The sequence below is a fragment of the Rhipicephalus microplus genome, chromosome 7, assembly GCF_043290135.1.
Source record: "Rhipicephalus microplus isolate Deutch F79 chromosome 7, USDA_Rmic, whole genome shotgun sequence".
Classification (NCBI taxonomy): domain Eukaryota; kingdom Metazoa; phylum Arthropoda; class Arachnida; order Ixodida; family Ixodidae; genus Rhipicephalus; species Rhipicephalus microplus.
In genome coordinates, this window is record NC_134706.1 from 90,413,671 (window position 1) to 90,431,541 (window position 17,871).

Here is a 17,871-nt window from a genome sequence, read left to right on the forward strand (position 1 = left end):
GTTTCATTCATTTCGCCTTTTCATACGACATCAGCGCAACATCCTTGAAATCAGAATCCGGTTTACAAACACTTTCTGCTTGACGCCACATTGCTAGTTTATCATTATTTCATAAATTCTACCACAGCGCGTTAAATCAAGTACCGTATATTTTGCCACCATCACGCATATCCTTTCGCATTTGTCACCCCTTGAACGTTGCCCATCCTCAAGCTCGCACAATCACCTTTGCATCTGTTTTTCCTCGAGCAGCCAAGGACTGGAACGACCTTACGCAAGAAATCGCTAACTCAAGCCCTACTGCCTTCATTGAAGCGATCACATCACATTATACCATACAATAAACTGTTCAACCTGTTGTATATATTGTAACCCACCCCTTATGTAATACCCCCTGGTGGGGTCCTTAAGGAATAAAAGTGAAAGTGAAAGTGAAAGAGGCACTGTTTGGTGCAGAAAGCGGTAAATACTTACAAAACCAGCGCACGCCACCTCCCTGGCGCAAGAAATCAAATTTATCGTTGATTGTAAAGCAGCCACTTCCACAATTTTCAGGAGCTCCGCCTGTAGCAGTCTCCTGTCGTCATGGTGCGTGATGTAGTCAGGGTTGGTCGTAAGGTTAACTTCACGTGATGACGTCATTCTATCATTCGACAAAATTTGGGACGCATTCTTGACTTTATCATGACTTGACAAAGCACCTTAGGCTCTCGGCTTTTCGGCATCTGATGTCGTCATGGTGTTCATGTTGTCACGGCCTGTCTCACAAAAAATGTCTCTCTGTACTTAACACCTGTTCACTAAAAATAAAAAATGCAAAGATATAGCCGACGAAGTCAGCGGAGTCGAAACAATAATCCCTAGATTCTTCATTCCTCCCCGTCTTTTTTTAATATATTGAATCGAATTATACGGCGAATATAGAAAATGAAAAGATTGTTTGGCTCATTAAGCTAATGAATCATTCCAACGAGTAATGAAACGAAGCCCGTGCTTTGAAAAGCAGCCAACTTGAGACACCGAAACACATTATTCTCCTACCTCAATGGCGTCAAACGTAAATTGAGTCACGACATCGTCAATGTTCTATTACGGTTGTTTTTTTTTTACTTCGAATACGTCAGAATTTGTAGGTATTGGTCGTTCGTAAAAAATAAAAAGGGAAGCAATAAGGCCGAAAGGTATTTATTAATGATAATTAAGGGAACTGGTTTCGCTGACATAATACTGTGCAGCATTGCTCACAAGATCTTACTTAGGTACGCCCCGCGAAGGCTGTTTAGTTTGTTTTTTTAGCCGAATGCCATGAGCATTAGCACGGAGGGCTGACAATAAAAAAAAACACACAATCTGGTGCCATCTGCCTCTAACGGTAGACAAGGCTCCAGTTTCGGGGCGAATGCCTCCAACATGCTCGCTTGAAAGAGGAGGGTCTTCTCTCTGGGAAGTTGCAGTCCCAGGAGGAAGGCGGTCAAATCAATATACCGCGGATTCAAGCTTCTTTAGACACCGAAACCTATTCTTCCCAGCATCGACCACACAATGATAATTTTCACGCCAGCTGGCAAAAGTTCGCAGATTTACGGTCACTCTTCGAAGTATATGGGCCGAATCGGTAACATCTGCTACGAGGCTTAGAAAAGAACTCGCTTTCGTCTGCAGAGGTGTCTCTATATTAGGATTCTAAGTTCGAGTCAACTGAGGTTTTGCGCGTTTATCTTTGCCGTTATTTTTTCCACATCAACCAAGAACTTGACACAAGAATATCTTGTTTGTAGAAAGTGAAAATATTACAAAAGCACCATAACGGTATCATAAATATAAATTACATTTGGTCTTCCTTGTGTCATCATTATGATCGGTTGATAATGTAGCTGACACTTCCCGTATATGAAAATTCATAGCCTTCAAGGCAGGTTTCTTGTTATTCATGATGTTTCCTTAGTAGTTTAAAATACTGATATGCAGAAATTCAGAATGTTCGCATAATATATATGTATATGCAAGGACTTCTCTTATGCAATAATGAAACGTCGCGTAAAACATTATTAACAATGGGTTTTAAGAAAACGCGTAGCTTAAACACTGCTTTCTATAGAAAATGATTTTTATATGTAGGCAAACAATATACAATGCAGACACTTTCTTTCTTTGCATGATTTTGGTAAAAAGTGTTAGAGTTGGAGGAAAAGCATGTGGCCATGTTCATACATTGTTATTCTCGAAGTTAGGAATCTAATGGGGCCAGATTACTACTGCATGCTGACAGAGGCACTGCGCTCATGTTGTAAATTTTAATGAATGAACATTGAATGAACATTATTTTCTATGGTTTAGGAGGAAAAAGAGGTTCAGTGTAGCCTTCATTGGGCTTAACATTGCCGTATCAGAGGTTCGTTGATATCACCTAACTGGAGAGATTCTGGAAGCTTCGAAGTCTTAGATGGTAAGGGCTCGGTATAAAAAGACACAAAATTTCCCGCTGCAAGTGAACATACATCGCTTATAGCATATCTTTAACTTGTCATAGAGCGGGCAAACACAATTTTCAAATTTATGGAAGCGCACTATTAGGTCTGTTCGTTAAGAAGTGGGTGTATGTTCTTACGCTTCCTAAAGGAATGTTATGAAATAAATATTGCCACGCGCGTATAATTTTCATGTGTTCATAGTTCAAACTCTTAGCAATGTACTGAAGTTAATGTAGAGACATGACTTTTATCTAAACGTGGTGAATGATATGCTGTGATGATGTCCATATCACAAGTGGTAGTCGTCAGAGTTGCTCGAACCCGGTAAAGGGGTTGATCAACGTTTGTCTCTAGCTTTCAAAGTCGTGGAGTGCATTTAGGTAATGCTGATTATACTATTAGAATACGTATGGCCAATGCTCCTACCACGGTTGACCCTGACCAATGCAGACGCCTTTACAATATCGTTCCCCGATACAACTACAAGCACGGGCATGGCTATAGAATAGAACATTGGAATTCCACACAGAATACAATCCCATTTTAGCTCTATGTGTGGTCTTCATTCCTCGCGTCAATGTTATTTTTTGCTCTACCAACAACGCTCCCGGCACAGGTCATCGTCATGATTGTTTGAAATGAGAGTGCACTACGTAGACGCGAACAAAATAAACAGGGACAAGCGCTTACTACCAACTCAATGCTTATACGGAAAGCTGTGAACTATATACTGACACATGAAAAAATTTCGTAGGCACATACGATAAGACCAAATTGCAAACCGGATTGGGCGGTTGATCTTTAAGAAATGCCTTGATTCACTCATGTAGACCCACGAAATGCCCGAAAACTCATCCATCAGGTTTCTTGACCCGAGGCTTACGTTTAGTGCCGAACACACCTTCTGGGCGTATGAGCCCCGCGCAGGAAAACCGCTGCTGCCGTAGACTTGTCAAAAGAGGCATAGTGAGAACGTGTTTCACTAATGCAATTGACTGTTCTTGTGTTCTTTCAATGGAAGCCAGCTTTCATAATCAGGTCGCTAGGCTCAAGTCAGCTGGTTATTGTGAGCCAGTCTTGGTTCCCTGAAGGGCTAAAGATGGCCAAAGAAATGGTGTAGAAGATGCCTAAACGACAGATTGCGGGAGCATGGGGGCAATGTTCGCAGTGCCAAAGATAGTTTTCTGACCCAACATGTGACCAGATGGGGCTGTGAAGTTCATTTTGACAACAAAGTAGTCCTTAATGAACACAAAGATGGGCTCACTAGGATTATAAATGAAGCAGCAAATATAGCGCTTGAACACTTGACTTGCGTCAGCAAACCTTCAATAGCTCTTTCTAAAAAGGAGCTAGCGTTTTTGGACGGTCCCAAATGACATGGGCGTTAAGTATTCGCTGTAAGGCAAAGTGGGTGTTAGTAAACACCCACTTTGCAATGGGGCTAGCAGACACAGCTATTTTGTCTTTTTTGTGATTTCGGCTTGCGATTTGGTCTTATCTTGTGTGCCTACGATATTGTTTCATGTGTCAGTATATATTTCACAGCTTTCCGAATAAACATTCAGTTGGTAGTAAGTGCTTGTTCCTGTCTATCTTGTTTGTGTCTACGTAGTGCGCTCTCACTTCAAACAAGCATGCTTCACCAAATCGCCAAATCAACCATATTGACAAGTCGTTTCCATGTAGGATATCTGAGGCACGAGTTCCTTTGCGTTGCTGTGGAAAAAAATGTGTGTGTTGCACTGTATCCTGTTTTTACATTGACTGTGAATTGAGTTTACGCATAATGATGCAATCTAAGACTCATTATAAGTTAGCATGCACAGCTAGTGACTTAAGGGAAGGGTTACATAAAATTCGAGATTGCAACGTCACGTTATCCGTGTCACGCACGGCCTAATAACTGTGTTCGGCCTACACTTATGCCTTCCTACAAAAATTCTGGCATCTGCGATGTTAACAAGGCATTATTGAGAGCTCCCAGACGTAAAAGGCTAACATAGTGTTTCTGACAACAATACCAATAGAGAAATCTCGCGCCACCATCCAAGAGGTACTGTACCGTGAAGGGGTTTGCGGTATATGCTTGTGAAAGGCTTGTGTTCATTAGTGTTGAGCAAGGCTTCGGTTAAAAAGCAAATACGACTGCGCCAATTAAGCTTCTTTGAAACCAAGCTTTTATAACAAGATCTCATTCAAACCTATTGTATTCAAAAATTAAAGTCCTCCCGCCTTTACGGAATAACCTAACGACAAAAAAGAACATAAATAGATAGCTATATAGATAGATAGATAGATAGATAGATAGATAGATAGATAGATAGATAGATAGATATATAGATAGATACATAGATACATAGATAGATAGATAGATAGATAGATAGATAGATAGATAGATAGATAGATAGATAGATAGATAGATAGATAGATAGATAGATAGATAGATAGATAGATAGATAGATAGATAGATAGATCAATTTGCTTGCACAATTGTATAGGTTTATTTTGGCTGGTTATGCTGTGCAGCGGTACTCTGCATTCTTGTCACTTGTACGTTCTGTGTTCCAAAAACCACCATCCAAGCACTCCATACAAATGCTTAACCATTGAAAACTGAAACGTGCGGCTCCTGTAGTCAGCAGTGGGTTCAACCCGACGTGGCACTGAAGCCTTTCACACGAAGAACTTTCTACAAAGCACATTGCCCGCCTGTTTACATCAGACACGAAAAAGTTTTGGCGTACGATCAATCCGAGTAGTAGGAAGCATTTAACACTAATCGACACTGATAGAACAGCTATCCCTACTCATATGTGCGCAGCCGCTCGTAATTCGGCGTTTACAAGCAACTTTTTCCGGTACACTAACCCTCCCTTACCTGCCACCCCCTACTATGACTATGTTGCAATGGCGCCTATCACCATTCGACGTGGGGGGCGTAGAGAAACTTTTAAAATCACTGACACTTTCCTCTGCTCCAGGTTGTGATGAAATATGCCTAAAATTTTTAGCTAACACATGAACCTATTCCTTAATTATATTAACAAAAATTTTCCAGCAAACCCTCGACGAAAGTATCTTTCCTGCTCAATTCCAAATCGGGAATGGGGTCCCCCTACATAAGTCTGGTAACAAACATTCGCCGCTCAATAACAGGCCTATTTCACTAACCAGCATTCCATGTAAAATTCTCCAGCACTTCCTCTTTGCTAATCTCTGCAAATTTCTGGAGTCCAATTCCTTTTTTTTTTCCAAATCGCAGCATGGCTTTCGAAAGACCTACTCCTGTGAAACACAGCTAATTTCCTTTGCACACAAGCTTAACTTCAGTCTCGACAACTACTCCGTTTCTGATTGTATATTTTTAGACTTTTCTAAAGCTTTCGATAACGTTTCTCACAAATTACTTTTACAAAAACTGCGCTTGCTTAACCTAGATGACAAGATACTGACATGGCTAGAATTTTTGCCTTACTAACCCCTTACAGTTTGTTTAAGCTAACAATTATGACTCCGAGCCTAGCAGCGTTCACTCAGGTGTGCCTCAGGGCTCGGTATTGGGTCCTCTCCTTTTCATAATTTATATTAACAATTTACCGTTTTGCATTTTTTTCCACATCAATTTGTTTGCCAATGATAGTGAAATTTATCGTCAAAAAGTCTCTGACAGCGACGTCATAACATTTAAAGCAGATATAAACACTGTATTATCCTGATGTGAAATCTGGTGCATGGAGCTTAACACTAACAAGTGCAAGTATATACGTGTGTCCAAACCACTCAAGAGCTATCTTTTTACTCTTTTATTAATTCCCTTCTAGAAATTGTTTCATGTTATAAATACCTAGGTGTTCACCTTCCAGCTGAACTTACCTGGAACACTCACACCGATTACGTCGTAAACAATGCTAACCGGGCATTAGGATACCTTCGACGTAATTTTTCAAGCACGCCTTCGTCACTAAAACTACTACTTTACAAGACGCTGGATCGTCCAAAGCTTGAATATGCGGCATCACTCTAGAATTCAACCCAAGTCAACGTGACAATAAAGGTTGAATTAGTTCAGAATAACGTGGCCGTTACATACTATCCAATTATAACCGTACCTCCTGTGTCACACACGTGAAAATGAGGCTTAACCTACCATCTGTAGCACCTAGTCGTAAGTTTCTTCGTCTGTCTCTTTCCCATAAAATATTCTATCACCCTGAACTACGCAGTGATTTCATTCAAGCGTCTCATTACATTTCTGCTCGTTTAGACCACTCAAATAAAGTCAGGATACCCCATGCGCGGACTAACGTCACAGTCATTACTTCTCACAGTCATAATTTCCGCGGACAGCCACAGACTGGTACCACCATCCTGTCTCTATTGCCTGTTTGCAAAAGCAAGTATTGTTCAAAAACACTTTTGCTTACATTGTATATTAGGTTTTCATTACTTACCTGCCTCTAACTTAACTCACTGTATTTGTGTATTACCCACTCCCCTCTGTAATGCCCTCGGGCCCTGAGGATATAATAAATAAATAAATAAATAAATAAATAAATAAATAAATACATTCTTGGTTACATTTTAGTGCTTATTATAATGATGTTCGACACACGTTTGACTTGGGTTTACCACCGTGATTATCCGAATGCAATGTGCCGAATTCAATGTGCCGCTGGAGATACTGCCGCCGATTGCGGGCGTTCCCCCCGGCGAACGTGTTACCGCAATCAACACATTGAAGCCGCAACGATATTGAAAGCATTTAACATCGCAAACTAACTCGGCAGCCTGGTTTGCCGGATCGTCCTGCCACCGACGCCTGTATTCCCAGTCGTAAATTAGCATGCTTTCTAAGACGTCACTCGGTCTCCTGGGCAAGCTTTTGTGCCCGAACTGCAGCATCGGCCCGGCCAATGCGAGCACTTTCACGTTTCTACGTTCAAATTCGAATTTTTTTCTACAGTTGTCCATGCTTATTTTATATATATCCAAGGATTCAGAAAAACTTTTGCACACGCGCTAGACGCCACGCCTGCGACGGAACGGACGACGCCACACACAACGAAGCTAATGAAGTGCGTGTTTGGGTAAGACGCATGCCAATGTCGTAACTCATAACACAACCAATGCAAAGTGGTCGTGACACCGATGCCGAACGGATTTTTGTTTCTCCTAGTCATATACAGCTTTCGCTGTAATATATGCTTATGTGCTGTGCCATGGCTTCTAATTCTTGGTTCATGCCGAGGCGTCTCTGACGCACAAAATCAAACCTTCTCCTGGAGCTTTTGTGTGACCTTTCTTCACGCAAGCCTCACTTACATGCTACCGCTTTGCCTACTTCACCAAATCCTGCTAGAAAAACAGAAAAAAGAATCCCGTAAAGACCACCGTACACACAGTAGGTGATGGTATTTCAAAAACTAAGACAATAAAAGCTTAAGCGTCCATAGTTTCAGTACCACGAAATTTCCACAAAATAGTTCATCGGAAATGGGGATCAATAAAGTGTCAGCGTTGAAACCGTTGACGGCAACTCTGCACTGTCGTAAGATGTGTAGATATTATGAATAATTAGATGAATCCCCGTGTACAACAAGCGTGAATCTGTCCGGCTCTTTCCTTTATATTTTTCTTCAGCCCATAAACCAACAGCAGACAAGCTTCATCTGTGCATACCCTTGCAAGCGACACCTTAGTTTTCTTTCAAAATGAGGTTACATTTATCTAGAAAGGTGCTAACATTTTGGAAAGTTACCATTGCAAAAATACGTTCCAAGTGAAAAAACAAGAACACTCGGACATTTCATTAGGCTTTTAGAATGGTCGCTGCGTTCTCGATGTTTCTTTTACTCCAAATGCCCCGGCTTCAGAGCTTAAGAGACAGTAGTTTTATGCAATAGGGCTCCATGGTATTTCTGTGGTAGGGAACACGGGTGTTCTCGGAATGCTTGCAGTGCTGCTCAACTCAGAGGAAAGAAGTTCGCCGAAGCGTTCCAAAAGGGGATGGATTGCGCCTTCAGGTCGTCAAAGTGGTGGTGATTAAAAAAAAAATCTTGAACGGTATCGAGCGGAACCGTGTGACTTGGGGAGCGTTCGAGTGGTAATTACTGGGGTGGGAAGCTGAGCAGGCGTTGTATTCTGCAATGCAAACTATGACAAGGGTGGTTCGTAAATCACAGGACGGCTTTATGCTCTCTCATAGTAGAGTACCTCTAGTGCTCTAAATGGTTACCCACTTTTTCTAAACACATACGCAGGTCGTCGAGAAATTCGAATACACCGCTACCTGTAGTGAAGGTTGGGGTACAGATACGAACACCGTTCAAGATATACGTGAGCTTGCGTGATAGAGAAAAATGCGTGGCAGGAATAGAGATTTCCCGTTTCTTCTTTCTTTTTGTAGCTACATGTGCGATGGCAACAAATTTGTCTTACGATTTCATATTAGTAGATTCCCAACATTTCGAGAAACGCCCTGAAACGTTTTTGTGGTAGGGACAGCGCTGTACCTGCATCCGAGCATCTTTTTTCAGCGACATGTTTACGAGGCATCATTTAGGTCGCATCGCCACATATAAGTTGAAAGAACACACTTATACGTTCGAGTCAACGCAATGGTCAAAATGATTGTGACTGTGAAAACAAGTCCACAGAACAGACTGTTCTAGTGAGGTGCTTGATCTACAATCTCTGCAGCTACAATACCACCTGATTAAATGCGAAGAATGATTTTCTGACCTACACAGTGAAATTTGCTGTCTTTTTTTTGTTAGACACTAACTATTGAGAATTAATACACAACAATGGCAGGGAAAGTATGGGGCGTGTTAATAGTGGTGATTGTCATGTAAATGTGAAGAAAAAAAGGCGGACGAAAAGATAACTCGCCTCTGGCAGGGAACAAGCCTGCGACTATCCAATAGCGCAAACTGACACTCCCCCGTTTAAAAAGGACATATATACTTCATATAGTGGACGGAGTGAAGACCACCTCTCTAGCCTTGCTGTTCAAATGTCGCAAATTTGATCATTGTCTTTTGGTCCAGTTTTCTTTCTTCACATTTACACCACAATTACACCAGCATTGTCTGTTAGTTCTACAGATACGACTGAATGTTTTCATTCATTGTGGAGAACGAAAGGCACTTTGAGTGTTTCTATCTATCTATTTATCTATCTATCTATCTATCTATCCATCTATCTATCTATCTATCTATCTATCTATCTATCTATCTATCTATCTATCTATCTATCTATCTATCTGTCTGTCTGTCTGTCTGTCTGTATGTCTGTCTATCTATCTATCTATCTATCTATCTATCTATCTATCTATCTATCTATCTATCTATCTATCTATCTATCTATCTATCTATCTATCTAGGCACTTTTGTCTGTGTGCTCTTGTAATCACCTCTTTACCTTGCTGGAGATCAATTGTCCTATTAGAGGGTAAGAGGGGTTAACAAATACGACTGAATGCTTATGACATAAATAACATGAAACTCCTGTCGCGAGCGTCGCCAAACCCCTTTCTCCAGACCCACATGCCACGGGCCGTGGTTTGGGGCAGGTGGCAGAGGTGATTGAGAGCTTGTACCTGCCAAGAAACTCCGATCACTGACGTGGGTAATTCGTTTGTGACAGCGTTCAGCTAATATTGGCTACTTTGACCCGGTGAACGCAAACAATAAATGCAGGAATTGAACACAGTCATTCTGGTTGACAGTGAGGTATTCTACCACAGAGTGACGCGAAGTCTTGACTGCCTCGAAATGATGATGATGATGATAATGATGATGATTAGATTTTGAAATGCCAGAGCCACGAGTGGCTCAAAAGCGCCATGCCTGTTATGTCCTAAGGCAAAGATCAATGTTTACGATGGTGGGCTGTAACTAAAATACGCCGATCTCCAGCCAATCAGTGAAAGCCGAAGCGGATCGTCCACAAGGCGGGCACCACGAGAATCGCGCCCCAGCATTAACGATTTCCGAGCTCTTGAAAAGGGCACCTTGCGTCTTATCAACCCGAGATGGCCTTATCGATACGAGAAGGGCAAGGAGGAGAGTCGAGATAAGAAGGAATTGAGCTCTTGTGTGGGGGAGAAAAAAAATTGTGTGCGTGGAAATCATTTTTCAGAGGAGGAGAAGCGACATGCAGTCATTAATATTTCATGAAGTAGTATTACAGCTGTTTACTCTCCCAGTCTTCACAATCAGGGTTGAAGATTCATACGGTGTTTCCATCACGATAAATGGACCACTGTTATTGCCAAACATACGTCCTATCGCCATCTCGTATTTTTCTTAGGCGGCTTGACTGCTTACACAGAATCGAAATTGTCCCTTGCTTTCGTAGTTCACGTGACCTGTTTTGTCCCAGACAAAGAAGTAGATTTAGGTGATTCTTCATGCTTGTTCTCTCATTTTTACTGTTTGATGGTACTGTGTACAACTGTCCTTCGTGCATTTAGGCTAGATATTGGGATATCCTAACCAACCTATCCTCTCTATTCACATTTATTAGCAAATATGCGCATGCCAGGTCTAAGACACGTGGGAAAAGCAACAGTTCTCGGTCCTGTTTTCACTTTGGAAATTCTAGATGCTTTGACGATCATGGAAAACAACGTTCATGAGCATAAAAGAACATAATATTAAAAGAACATAGAATAAAAGAACATAAAAGAACATAGCTAGCAGCATATCTTACGTATAATCGGCCAACATTGAAATATGCCAGCATTGTGTTGGATCCCTCGGAAATCGGCCTCCTTAATATGCTAGAAAGAGTACAAAGGCGAGCTGCCACGTTTATTCTTTCAAAGTACTCCTCGACTGAGTCAGTAACAGAAATGCTACGCTCTATTCAATTGCCCACTTTAGCTGAATGACGGCAATTGCCAAGGACGAAGTTCTTGTTTTTATTGTCAAAAAATAAATTAAACATAAACACAACAAAATACTTAACGCCACGCCGCGGAAGAAACCTGAGAAGTGTAAACGATTACACATACGAAGTGCCACAACAGCGTGTCATTGTATATGCGAATTCATTTTTCCCAAAAACAATTCGTCAGTGGAGTGCTTTGCCATTACTACTGCTTCAGTGTGATTCCCTGGAAAAATTTGAGGAAGGGCTCAAAGATATTTTTTCTGTGCGCATGGTCTACTATGTAAATTTATTGCAATTCATTTGTATGCTCACTACGACTGCACTGTTTTTCCTTCAGCCTCAATGCCGGTGTTTCCAATCATATGTCATGTAACATTTACAAGTTCAAGTGTTGCTGTTTAAATTGCTGTATGATTTGAATGTATTGATGTTTGTCATTATTAGTATGTCCCACTCCTGTAACAGCCGAAAGGCTAACAGTATTTGGAAATGAAATAAATAAATATTGAAAAGGTAATTACACAATAAAGTATGCTGAGCCGGATGCTAAGAAAGGCATAGTGAAAAACTCCTGTTTGTAGCGTGCACCCGTAATGTAACAAACACGGATTCATTAAATGATAAGCTGCTTAGTTTGAAGAGGAATTTCTCCATCTCCAGCGATCGAACCCCCGACCAGCGCCTCTGCGGACAGACCCTCTGCTCATTGAGCTAGTAAGTAAGCTCGACTTAAAACCATATTGGCTGATGTAATGATGTTTTTATTCCTTTCCTGGTTTCTCATACACCACGATAGTTTGAGATCTGCTCTAAAGAAAAAAAAAGAATACCAGAAGATCCAGCGCACCTTTCGACACCCATGCGCAAACCACGAAGCTTTGCTTATCAACTTGCGCTAGTCGGTTTGTTTAGGTGCCCTGATGGAGGATTCTGCAAGGCACACAAACACAACCGGCTATATAATGATTCAGAGAGGCAAGAGGGTGCCCTGTTCCAATTATTTCGCGTACACTGCCTCAGCATAGGGTAGCATATAGGGGGGAGAGAGCCTACGCATACGGCGGTGCTAACGCAAGTATAAGAATGCACTCAACATGAGCCCGCCAATACTGGTGCTCTCCTGCATGAGAGCATGCCCTCCAAGCGGAACAAGCGTTCCTGTGGCTGGTTTTATTGGTAATCTCTTTCTGCATTGCACTGGAGGCAGACACGATATCATAGACCTGAGTATTTATGTTTCGTACAGCTTCATGAATCAGCGGCTTGCTGCGCAGCTTACATACAGACTGGCAGGAAGTTGGTACATACAGAAAGCTGGTATTACATTTATAGCATCAATAAATATATAGCACTTTGAGAAGAACCAAGGGAGACATAAAACAGCATAACTTACCTCACAAAATACATACATTCATTTATTTATTTATATATTTATTTTATCCTCAGAGCGAAATGACATTACAGGGGGGGGGGGGTGGATTATTTACAAAAAAAGATTTAGATGAAGTGGCTCTGTGTGAACATAAATAAGAATAAAAAAAGAACACCACAAAGAAGAAATCAAAATGAGTGGCTGCTGCAGGCACTTTTTAGAAAAGACTGTTCTAGCAGCCCTGCGGCAAATTTCCTATCCCCAAATGCTGAGAACAGCAGTTCTGATCCTTATATATTATCCCTGCTCACTTCTCTTCCGAGTGCTGCGCCAGCTTAATAAGACTATTTCAAAAAGCTGGTAACTTTGTCTCTCTCTTTTGAAGGTGCTTTGCCGAGGCTTGCTGAAAAGGATTCAGGAAGATGGAAAAGTCCCGATCACGGCTGTTTATCACAACAGCGTGTCACTACTGCGCGCTACTCTTGTTCCTCATTGAACTGAACAAAGCGCTTATTTCGTTCTCATTTGGCTTAGTTGTTACTGGAGTTAAGAATAGTGCTGATCGTAAAAAACACAGCCCGAAGCATATCTGTGACCCACATTATTTCGCAAAAGATACACCGTCCCTGCCTATGGCCTACCTTTTTCGTCATACGAAGAAGAAAGTACGTGCACAGGCCACAGCAATTAAAAGTGCCAGATGGGTCATCTGTATCTTCTAAAACGAGACAAGATGTAGTGTTTTAACGGCGTCTCATTTAAGGATGTCGATGCTGTGGTATAGAGTCACCTGCAGCACTGCCTTTTTTAACATTCTATATGAATGACTGCACCCACCAACCCACCCAACCCCCCCATCCCCCCCACACACACAACTAGTTCAGAAGGTAACTGTTGTTTAAATGTCAAGTAATTATTTTACAAAGCATTGCATTCTTTGTACCATAGCGAAGATATCAAACGGACTTACTTCGTGCACCAAGTTCAGTCATCATCGAAGTTGTGCAGCGTTAAGCAGCTTGGGAGCTGGCTAATAAACAGGTCTTCGCATAATCATGAGACACGTGGCTTTTAAACATCTCAGCCACCTACCACTCTGGGTAAGTGCTAGGAATATTTATGGATGGGTCAATCTATGAATGCGGTTGGGCCTTTTTGAAAACGAAAGAAAGCAAAATTACTACTTTGCAATCAAATAATGAGTTTTTTTTATGAAGTATATTACAGTATAGGAGCGAAACACGCAGAGAGGGGTCTCTCAGCACATCTAGCGTGACACAGAGGAATGGGCAAAGCATTCAATGTTTTCTTCTTCTTTACCTGCCCTGTTTCAGTTTCCTAAAGCATGTAGAGATCGGTATTTCAGCTGCACTAGCGTTGTGAGAGGTTTCTTGTCCAACTATTGAATTCTTCATTTTAGGTGAACCCGTAGCGAGGAGCGAGATTTAAACCACCTTTCGTGGCGCACACTTGTTTATATGAATGACCCTGACTACAAGACACAGCGACGTTAGACGCCGACAAGTTGAGACCTTAAATAGTTTGATGCAGATGACGCTGTCCTCTGGTGGGAATTAAGGCACCGGGCAAGTGGCGAGGATCCGCACAATCCTGTCCCAGTGTAGGGTGACACGTCCAAGCATTCTCGCACTGGCTACTTTACGGATATGCTCACTGGCTGTGGTGACCCGAAAGTGGTTTCGGTTTGTCTCATGTGCTGAAGGGCAGTATTTCACGAGTTCACGTCCTTGTCCACAATACCCACCTAGTGGTCTCCATCGGTGTCTGTCGCGGCGCGTTCCATAGCGCTTACCGAGAAGGATGAGCTGCATGACACAGCTGTATACCATCTGACGGTGGCTTCTCACGAGCTCGAAATCAAAAAGTAGTGATGTTGGTGGAGGGTACAGTCACGCTTTCGTGACTGTTCGTTTGACCTCGGTCACCGAGGAAAGGCAGGTTCATAAGGGCTGGGGCTGCACCGTCAAGGTGGTGCTTCTCGCCGCTCCTATCAGCGGCACAGACTGAGTCGGTCCGCAAAGGGCTGCTAGCGTGGGAAAGCAACGGAATAACAGTTATCAAATGGGTACACCATTCAGGCCAAGATCGTTGCTTGACATTTTCGTAACCGTGCCATGCTTTGGTAGCACCTCGAAGGTGCTCGATAGCAATTAGCCATTTTCAATTTTCAGGCCAGGCATTGAGGATGCCGAGTGTGTTGGCGGTCCCAATCCACTAGAAGACGTCGTCCTGAACGCCGCAAAATAGCGGGATTGCCGAAACAGCCGACGATCGTAAAGCGGCAGGTCAAGATCAAGAATGTGCCGACGACAAGAAGCCCAGTAGGTCCGAGAGCTCCACGAGGGAACGTTGTAGCTTGCGATAGGAATTGTGGGAGCTGGCCTCCAAGTCGTGTGAAGCAACTGCACCCAACGTGGTATCGGTGGCACACAATTTGGGCATAATCACAAGAAAAAGGCTAGATGCGACGCTTTCGAAGCGTTCACCGCGACATAGATCCGCAATCATATCGGGAATGTCGGTGGCGCTTTCCAGATATCGACATGCAGAGCCAGTTAGGACGCCTGAGAAGGAAGAAGAGTCCTAAATCGGCGTACTCAGAGCTATGTATCCTTGGCCGAGGGAGCTCGGACAGCAACCCTAAGTGGCTGGAAGCCATTGGAATACGTAGTGAGATGTTGTTGCAGCGTGAAGCGTGAATGACTTTTCTGGGCAACGGTAGGCCATGCACTCTGTTGGTGGGACCGCGGTGAGCTTGGCCATGAGCCATTGAAAAGGCCTCGATGCTGTCCTCAAATGGGTGCTCCAGGCTGTAGGAGTGTTGTCGGCTTTAAGACCCCGGTGCTGTGATCGGCGTTCGCTAGAAGGGAAGCTCATGGTAGCGATGACCCACAAGGACGCACTTGCGGGCCTCGCTGAGAAGGGTGGTTTGCCGTTGCTCAGCAAGGTGCCCCATTTCGGTGGGCTCTCAGTTGACGTCATCCTTTCTCGTGGCCTATCTTCATCCCTTTTGCATTGCCAAAGTATATGTGCCATATCGGCCCGTTCATGAGCGCACCACGGGCAGCCAGGTGATAGGTGCAGCGTGGGCCATAAGCGGTGCAGATGGTAGGGGTTGGTGAATGTGCCCGTCTGCAGCCTTCTCAGGTCCACCGCCTGCGACCTGTCCAGGCGCACGTGGGGTTGCGGAAATTTCTTCCGGTCTCTTCTATAGTGCGCAAGCACGTCGCGATACGTGGCAGAAAATTCTTCTCCATAGCAGTCTGCGCACCTTTGCTGTCTCGCCTCTTCTGCACCAACTTCAGTTGCTGCAGCAATGGACGTGGTACGGGTGGTAATTTCGGCATTGCCAGTGCCTGTGGCCACCAACATGCCTCGGCCGGTGCTCTTCCCAACCACGGTGGGAGGAGCACCGGCTGCTCCCGGGGTGCTACGTCACGGTGGGTAAGTTGCCTCGCGACGAGGTGGGCGCGCTAGTTAAGGTTGGGTGGGATGCCGGTTATTCTTTGGCTGTTGTCGTTGTTGCTGCTAGTTTTACGGCTGTTGTTGATAGTTCCGTTTCCCCCCATGTGAGCGAGAAACCACTTGAGGGTCTTGTCAGTAATCTTGCCTGACGCGAAATCCCCAGCTCTGGCGTTAAGCATGCGTGCCACCTCCTCGGACACCCAGCCTTTAATATAGCTCCGAATTGCTGATTTAGAATCGCTAATAATCAGGCTGTCGTCTGCACTGCTGTGAAGTACCGCTAAAGCTAAGGCCATTTCTTCTGCGGCTTCGGATAATGGCAGTCGTGCTGATGCCGTGACCCGAATCTTTCCTGTTGTATCTAGGACTGCCATAGAAAAAGCAGGTCCCTCCACCGCTGACCGGACTCGCTGTTGATGTTGCCGCTGTCGCTGCAGTCGTTGTTGTCGTAGCAGTAGCAGTGGTGGTAGTGTTAGCGCCTCGACTTCACCTCGCTCGTTTACGGGTAGCAGCGGGGGTTCCGAGCGTCCCCAATCGCCGCCGCCGGCTGACAGTGGATACCTGGCCGCATCGACGAAGAGGACACCCTCTTGGCTTTCATGCGCCTTCAGGATTGCTGCAGCTCTGCATTTGCGTTGTTGAAAGTCGTGAACGGGGTGCATGTTCCTGGGGATGCTTTCTGTCAGTATGGCGTCCCTGACTTCCGGTAGCAATGCTTCCTTCAGTCCACGCGCCTCGTGATATCGAACCCCAAGCAGATCGAGAATGCGTCTTCCCGTTCTTGTGCCAGACAACCTCTCGAGCTGCGCCATCCTCTGCGCTTCTGCTATCTCGTCGAGGGTGTTGTGCACACCCAGCTTCAGAAGCCGACGGGTTTCCGTGTACTGAGGCACACCCAAAGCTACCTTGAACGCTCGACGAATCGCCGCGTTCAGCTTCTCGGTTTCGCTTCTGTTCCAGTCAGCATATGCGGCGACATACGCTATGTGGCTCAGCGCATACGCATGTATTAACTTCGTCACGTTGTGTTCCTTTAGCCCTTTTCCTTTTTTCGCTACCCGACGCACAAGGTGCGTTGCGGCGGCCACTTTCTTTTGCAGTCGTGCTACGAGCTCGTGGTTCGCACCATTCTCTTCGAGCCACAGGCCGAGCACTCGTATTTTGGACACCATTGGTATTTGGGTCCCCTCCTTCGTCATAACGCGGATGCCTAAGCGACGGCCGTCCACTACAGCCTGCGGGTGAAGTCCTTTCTTGCGTGGTCTATGCAGGAGTATTTTCGATTCATTGGGAGAGAAAACGAGTCCCGTGCCTTCGAGGTGCTGCTCCATGGCCCGGACGGCCTGCTGCATTCTCTCTTGCATTTCACCAACGCTCGTATTTGCTGTGATCCACATGGTTACGTTTTCTGCGTAGATCGTGTGATTGATGCTCTCTATTGCGTCGAGACGGTCCGGTAGTCCGATCATGATGAGGTTGAAAAGCATAAGAGAGAGCACCGAGCCCTGTGGCGTACCCGCACCCCCCATGTTCACTGTTCGTGGTGGGGCACCGTCGACCTTACCGCCACCTTGCGTCTGGTCAGGAAGCTGCTGACGTACCGGTGGAACCTTGAACCAAGACCTAGTTGGCTGATCTTGT